The sequence below is a fragment of the Hippopotamus amphibius genome, chromosome 11 (genome assembly GCF_030028045.1).
Source record: "Hippopotamus amphibius kiboko isolate mHipAmp2 chromosome 11, mHipAmp2.hap2, whole genome shotgun sequence".
NCBI classification, from domain to species: domain Eukaryota; kingdom Metazoa; phylum Chordata; class Mammalia; order Artiodactyla; family Hippopotamidae; genus Hippopotamus; species Hippopotamus amphibius.
The window spans coordinates 100,041,470-100,047,469 of record NC_080196.1 but is presented as its reverse complement, the minus strand read 5'-3'; positions in this window follow the sequence as shown (position 1 = coordinate 100,047,469).

Here is a 6,000-nt window from a genome sequence, read left to right as displayed (position 1 = left end):
AATAGCACATGGAAAAGCTATCAATCACACTTGGTTATCAGAAGGTACTGAATTGCCCAAGGCTTTAGTGTCAAATGGACCAAAAAGTTCTTAAATTGAAGTGAAATTCTCTGTATGGTTTTATGCTTCAGTACCTAACTAGGCAGGAAAAAGAATATTGCAGTGTTCTCAAATAGTATCTAACAACGTTCTACAAGGCTCTTAATCACTGTAGTCATCTGCAAGTAAAATGCATACAGAGTCCCTCTTGAGAAAAGCAACACTCCACTCAGTGATTAGTAAATGTCAGTAAAGTAATTGTTTAAAATGAAATTGGTTCCAGTGAAACTGCCCATTGTTATTTAAAAAGTAAACCTCCGGTTCCTAGTAATTTCCATGTCCTGTGTCTAGGCGACAGGCTTGAATAATCTACTCAACAGGGTTGAAGAGTCAACTCCATAGAACTGTCACTGACTCCTACTCCCTGGTGTTGCCTTTGTTGAAACCCATCCCCAAATCACTCCTCCTGAAGAACTGCCATCATCAGCAGTCATCCAAAGTTAAGTACCTACAGGGACCTGCAAGTAACTCAAGTGAGGAAACTTAGTTAGATTAGTAAACAATACAGCATGGTGGGAACTGCGGCAAAAAGGTAAACTTCAGACTATTTAAAGAGGCCATGGATGTGTGACTCAACCTCAACCAATTTTTGGCAAGTGGAAACATAAACCCAAGATTGCCAGATCTTATAATTTTTTTCAAAGAAGCCGGGACTCTGAAATCTGTGAAAATGTCCAATTTTCAAATGTTGGCAACAAGTTTTTTAAACCTGTGCAAGACGAAACATTTCTGCACATGTCCTTAGGCTGCCACTTTGCAACTTGTTTCATGCTGTTTCCTCTTCTTTTCACACGTTACTACAATTTCATCAGTCAGGATAATAAGCGATAATAAAAAAAAAAATAAGGCTTTCAGGTGGTATTGGTGCCCAAAAAGTTTTCCTATCTGATGAAATTGTAGTAACTGAGAATAACAGGTAGATCTTCAGAAGGAAACGTGGGAAGCTGTCAGAAGTATTTTATCTCTTGAGTAAATTCTCCACCTGTAGATCTTTATCACTATCGACACGGTTCATTTTTGTAGAAATTTTCTATTTCTACACATCCGAACACTTCCCTGGGAATGAATGAAAATAAATGTTGCCCTAAACTTGCCATTTTTTACTGAGCTCTCACTAGAATATCTGGATGCCTCCAAACCAAGACAAATAACTGAGCTGAAATGTAAGGAAGTTTTCAGTACTCATCAGAAGGAAAAATATTAAGAAAATAGATCCCCAAATCCATTTATTCGATAAATGTTTATTGAATGCTACTGTGTTTCAAACCTTTGCTCTACACTGAGGACACAATGGTGAGCAAGACAAAAATTGTGCGTTTGCTCATGAAGCTTACGGAGGCAATGGAGGTGGCTATGGTAGAATCGTCTCAGGAAATACAATGTGAAAGGAAAAAGAACTAGAGTTATTTGATGATCATCATGATGCTTTCTTTGTAGTTGCTGGGTTTGTTGCAGTAGCTGATTCCATTTTAATGGGAGACATAGGTCTAAGTTTAAGTGGTTATAGGAAGGGACCAGTAATAGAGGAGACAACTAAAAACACAGGAGAGAGAGCAATCAAAACGTCCTGAGTAGGCACAGGAATCTGGGATCCAGAGAACAGGTAGAGGAATTTACTCTTGGAGTAAAGCAAAGATGCCTCTGTTTTGCACTCATGTCTTAACTGATAAAGGTGACCCCGGGATGACACTGAGAGGTCAATGCTACTGAAACGAAAGATTAATGTTACAATTCCCGTAGGAACGTAGGCACAACTCACCATGCAGGGCCACAGGAAGAACATCAGGTTTTGGTCAGGAGGCAGAAGACAGGAGTGTGGGTAGCACTTTGGTCAGGACCTTTATTGAGGTTTCTGCAAAAGAAAAAAAAGGCAAGGCAGTGCAGAGTCAATGGTTTAGGACTGGCTGCATGGAATAATTTTTGTGGGCTTTAGGCTATAGGGGTGGTGTCCAATTGTTCAGTACCTGGCCCTGGGATGACTAAGACAGAGGTAACGGTATACAAGCCAGGTAGAGGAGATATGGCCCTGCACTGGTTAGCTTGCATATCAAAAGCATGCTCCCAGCCGAGTCCTTTGCCAAGTCTAAGAATTGGCTAGCTTCAGGAGGGGCAGTTTCTCCCATCTAGAGAAGTTTTTCTGAGGATGTTAAAGCATCATAATATACAGAAAATAAAAAATATGATTACTACACTCATGGGTTATAACATGAGAAAGAGGAAGAGGGAAAGAATAAGTGGGGAGAGTCAAGTTCTAACGTCTTGAAGGAAATTTGGGTAGCTCAATGTTTTGGACTCTATAATCTCTGTAAGTAGGAAAGCAAGTCAACTGCTGAGAAAGCCTGACTACTAGGCAGGGAGATTTGACAATAGAGAAGATTATTTTGAAAAGGAGCTTTGGAGATTAGGGAAAAGAGCTGCTGGTAAGAGAAACATAGTAGGGTTGCTGGGCAAACAATAACAAACTTTCTGCCTACACTGATTATGTACTTTCTCCTAATCTCATACATAGCAGGGAATTTTCGTCAGCCACAGCAAGTATTTTCAGCTTGGTCAAGTGGGCATCTGTTCCCCAGCCCTCACCCCATGATTATTTTAATAAATGAGATGAAACAACACTCCAGGTCAAATCTGCCTCACGAAATCTGAAAAGAAAGTTAAGAAGCTGGTATATAATGTCTCTAAAGAATAGAGCTCAGAGAAGCACGGGTGCAGCAAGGGACCATACAGGTTGCCCAGTCCAATTATCCTTCTGTTGCCACCTCAGAGGGATGGTCATCAACATAAAGTGCCTCGTAAAGTGCATCCAAGAGCTTGAATTCCTGAAGTACCGAAATAGTTTATCAAAGGAGATTGCAATATAAGATATCCCCTGGCAAGAAATCTCAGCAGAGTTTCTTCATGAAGTTATGAGTCATATTTAGTAAATCAATACAACTTCTAGCCAACACTATAATTTAAAACTTCCCAACTACAGCTTTCACTGAAATGATGCTATGTACAAATGGAATCATAAATCATAACCATAAAAAACTAAATCATGGAATATAAACATCTATGTCTCATGAAAAACTGTTACAGAAAATCTGAATGTATAAAATAAATGTCAGGAGATTGTTGTTTATTCTCTGAAATGAAAGCTTGCCTTTTTACAGATCTCTCACAGGAGCCTATTCTTTTAGCAAAAATTTGAACATATTAGATCTTATAGAATCTCTTAAGGAAATTTTTATCCTCAATAACCCCCTCTCTTTCATCTCCTGCCTCTCTTGCTCTTGTTCTCTTCTGGCTCCATCCCTTTCCACAAAAAACAAACAACAACAATAACAAAAAACCATTCAATTATGACCCATATTAAAATAAAACCAACAAACAGGGACTTCCTTGGTGGCACAGCAGTTAGGAATCCTCCTGCTAATGCAGGAGACATGGGTTCAAGCCTTGGTCCAGGAAGATCCCACACGCCAAGGAGCAACTAAGCCTGTGCACCACAACTACTAAGCCACATGCTGCAACTGTTGAATCCCGCACACCTAGAGCCTGTGCTCTGCAACAAGAGAAGCCACGGCAATAAGAAGCCCATGCACCGCAACAAAGAGCAGCCCCCGCTCACCACAACTAGAGAAAGCCAGCAGGCAGCAACAAAGACCCAACACAGCCAATAATAAATAAATAAATATACAAAAAAATAAACAAACAAATTTTAAAAAAACAGCAAACAAAAAAGTTTGACTTCTAGGTAGATCGATGGAGAGGTAAGTAGGTAGGTAGAAGAATGAATAAATAAAAGGAGGGATAGATAGGTAGATGATAGATAGATAGATAGATAGATAGATAGATAGATAGATAGATAGATATTTTCATATTGGCTTTCATTTAACTCACAAGTTACTTTAAAATATTTTTTTTCTGCCACCAATTTCCTACTGCCCACTGAATTTCCTCTCTCTAGATTGTTACTGGCCTCCAGATTGTCAAATCTAATAGATCCTTTCCATCTTTACCTGCATCTAACAAAGTTTATTACCATTTCAACAGCCTTTCTTCCCAATTCCAAGATTTTTTTCAGGAATCAGGGGACCATATGCTTCACAATTGCCTCACCCTGTTTAGCAAATCCGATTCCCCTCGACAGTGAGTACTTTAGGCATGGGTATATGATGCAGTTCTGGCCAATGAGATGAGTAGTAACTTTCTTTGGTTATTTTAACACATTATCACAAACTCAGTGGCTTAAAACAGCACAATTATCTCACAGTTTAGAAGGTCAGAAGTTCAAAATCGGTTTCACTGAGCTACAATCAAGATGTTAGCAGGGCAATGTTCTTTCCAGAGGCTCTAGGAGAGAATCCACTTCCTTGTCTTTTCCAGCATCAAGGGGCTGCCTCCATTCCTTGGCTCATGCCCCATTCCTCCATCTTCAAAGCCAGCAGCATTGGACCAAGTCTCTCACACCGCCACCTCTCTGGTTCTCCCTATTCTTTCTCCCTCTTCCACAAAAACGATCCCTTGTGATTAAACTAGGTCCACCCAGGTAATTCAGGATACTACCTCCATCTCAGGATCAGCTGATTAGCAACCTTAATTGTATCTGCAACTGTAGTTCCTCTTTGCACAAAACACAACTCATTCACAGGGACCAGGATTAAGGTGTGGACACCTCAGGGGGCCATTATTCTTCCTACAACAAAATGTGAAAGTCTGTTGGGCACTTTCTAGAAAGGTTTCTTCTGCTTATATAAGAGACATGGGGGAAGAAACACTCTTTCTTCCACCTCTGGAAGCTGACGTTTGCCTGCGCTATCTAGAATTGTGGTCTTCATTTTAGGAACATAAGATGAGCTGGTTTAGGTTGGTAAACCTTTATCGTGAGAATAGCATATCATATAATATCATATATATATTTATATTCATAAAGTGGATGAACTACTGAGTAAAGCAACTCAAGGGCAATTCTAACTCTATTTCTTGTTAGATGAGATGAAATTTGATTTTGTATATTCATTTTGACTTGTGTTTTCTGTCTCTTGTGGCCCAAACATCCTAACTGATACTTTACCTTACTACACTCTTCTGAGTGTTTGACAAATTTCCTTTTTCTATTTTGAAATGGTTACCAAGCTTCTGTGGGATAACTGACTTCTGGTTTCCTCCTACCCTTGAAGCCACTTCTTCTCAGTTTCATTCAAAGGATCTTCTCTGCTTATACTTTTGAGTGTTGGTTTCACATGTGGCTCATCTTCAGCTCTTCTCATCTCTCTATTCTCCCTAAGTGAACTCATTCTTTTCCAAAGCTTTGACTATCCTCTCCACTGTGTTCATATTTTCTACCTCTATTCTAGAAACGTCTGCTGACTCTAGGGTTGTGTTTCCAGCTACCTTTTGCACATGTCTGCTTGGATATCCATGGCCTCCCCTCCTCAACTCAAAATGCGACTCTACCTTTTGTTGGTCCCTGAACCTTCTAATGTATCCTCCACAGCAATGAATGATTTTAGTGCCTAATTCAGTCAACCAAGTCAAACACACAGAAGATACCTTCCACTCTTCCTTCTCACCCAGGTACTCTCCATATCAAATTATTAAATCTCTGCCCTCAACCTCTTTAAAATCCCTTTATCTTTCCCCTCCTCTTCATACCTAGAGTCAAGAGTTTGGTCCCACATTTCTCACCCTACAAAAGTCATCTCAGTGGCTCTCCCTGTATTCAAACTCTGCAATTCCTTCACCACAGCCCAGTGTCCCTATGGCTCATCCAGTGACCCTTCTGCAACTGAGATAAAGTCACATCTCTCCCAGCTTAAAATCCTTCCATGGAATCCTATAGCTTTTAGGCTAAGAATAAACATTCAACAAATGAAAGCAACAATCGTGTAATGTAGATTCATCGCATTACCTTACCTC